Source organism: Megalops cyprinoides, chromosome 1 (assembly GCF_013368585.1).
Source record: "Megalops cyprinoides isolate fMegCyp1 chromosome 1, fMegCyp1.pri, whole genome shotgun sequence".
Lineage (NCBI taxonomy): Eukaryota > Metazoa > Chordata > Actinopteri > Elopiformes > Megalopidae > Megalops > Megalops cyprinoides.
The window spans coordinates 4,980,045-4,982,544 of record NC_050583.1 but is presented as its reverse complement, the minus strand read 5'-3'; positions in this window follow the sequence as shown (position 1 = coordinate 4,982,544).

The following is a 2,500-nucleotide window of genomic DNA, read 5'->3' as shown; positions in this document are numbered from 1 at the left end:
CACACACACACTCACACAACACACACACACCACACACATCACACACACACACACAAACCACACACACCACACACATCACGCACACACACATCACGCACACACACACTCTCACACACACACACACACACACACCACACACACACACTCACACACACACACACACACCACACACATCACACACACACACACACACACACACCACACACAAATACACACACTCACACACACACACTCACACACCACACACACACCACACACATCACACACACACACACACACCACACACATCACACACACACACACACACACACACACCACACACATCACACACTCACACACACACACACACTCACAAACACACCACACTCACACATCACACACACCACACACACACACTCACCCCACACACACACACACACTCACACACACACACACACACACACACCACACACACAACACACACACCACACACATCACCCATTCACATACACACACACTCACACACACCACACACATCACATCACACACATCACACACACACTCACACACATCACACACACATACACACATCACACACACACACTCACACACACACACCACACATCACACACACCACACTCACACACACAACACTCACACACACACCACACACGCACGCGCACACACACACACACACACACACACGTCACACACACCACACATCACATCACACACACCACACTCGCACACACCACACACATACACACCACACGTCACTCACACACACACACACACACACACCACACACAAGTACACACACACACACACACACACACATAAACTCTCTCTCACACACTCACACTCACACACACCACACACACACACACACACACCACACATCACACACACACACTCTCAAACAAACACACACACACTCACACAAACACACACAAACACACATACCACACACACGTACACACACACACTCACACACACACACTCTCAAACACAAACACACACACCACACACACTCTCTTTCCCTCACACTTTCCCTCACAATTTCTCTCTCCCCCTCTCTCTCTCTCCCTCTCTCCACCTCTCTCTTCCCCTCCCTCCATCTCTCTCTCTCTCCCTCTCTCTCCCTCCAACACTCTCCCCCTCCATCTCCCTCTCCCTCTCCCTCCATCTCTCTCTCCCCCTCTCTCTCCATCCATCTCTCTCTATCTCTCTCTTTCTATCTCGCTCTCCCTCTCCCCCCCTCTCCCTCTCCTTCCATCTCTTTCTCTCACTCTCTCTCCCACACGCTCTCTCCATCTCTCTCTGTCTCTCCCCCTCTCTCCCACTCCAACTCTCTCTCTCCCCCTCTTTCTCCATCTCTCTTTCCCTCCCTCATCTCTCTCTCCCTCTCCCCCTCTCTCTCAATATCTCTACCCCCTCTCTCATCCATCTCTCCCTCCATCAATCTCTCTCCCCCTCTTTCTCCATCTCTCTCCCCCTCCCTCCATCTCTCTATCTCCCTCTCTCTCCATCCATCACTCTCTCCCTCCATCTATCCCTCTCCATCTCTCTCCCCCTCACTCTATCTCTCCATCCATTTCTCCCTCTCTCTCCCTCCATCTCCCCCTCTCTCCTTCCATCTCTCTCTCCATCTCTCCCTCCATCTCTCTCCCTCTTTCCTCTCCCTCCATGTCTCTCTCCCCCTATCTCCCTCCATCCATGTCTCCCTCCCTCCATCTCTCCCTGCCTCTATCCCTCCATCACTCTCTACCTCCATCTCCCTCTTTTTCTTTCCCTCTCTCCCCCTCTCTACCCCCTCTCTCTCCCCCCTCTCTCCCTCCATTTCTCCCTCTCTCTCTCTCCCTCCATCCATCACTCTCTCCCTCCATCTGTCTCTCTCTCTCCATCTCTCCCCCTCACTCTATCTCTCCATCCATTTCTCCCTCTCTCCTTCCATCTCTCTCTCCATCTCTCCCTCCATCACTCTCTCCCTCCATCTGTCTCTCTCCCTCCATCTTTCTCTCCTTTTCTCTTTCCCTCTCTCCCCCATCTCTCTCTATCCTCTCTTCCTGCATCTCTCCCTCTTTCCTCTCTTCCTCCAACTCTCTCCCTCCATCTCTCCTTCTCTCCATCTCCCTCTCTCTCTGTCCCTCCCTCCATCTCTCTCTCTCTCTCCCCCTCCCTCCATCTCTCTCCCTCTCTCCTCCTCCCTCCATCTCTCTCCCTCTCCCCCCCTCCATCCATCTCTCTCTCTCTCCATCTCTCTCCCTCCATCTCTCTCTCCCTCTCCCCCTCTCTGTCCCTCCATCTCTCCCTCTCTCCCTCTCTCTCTCTCCCTCTCCATCTCTCCCCCACTCTCTCCATCTCTCTCCCCTCACTCTATCTCTCCCTCCATCCATCTCTCTCTCTCCCTCCCTCACTCTCTCTCCCTCCATCTCTCGCTCTCCCTCTCCCCCTCTCTGTCCCTCCATCTCTCCCTCCCTCACTCTCCCTCTCTCCCTCTCCATCTCTCCCCCACTCTCTC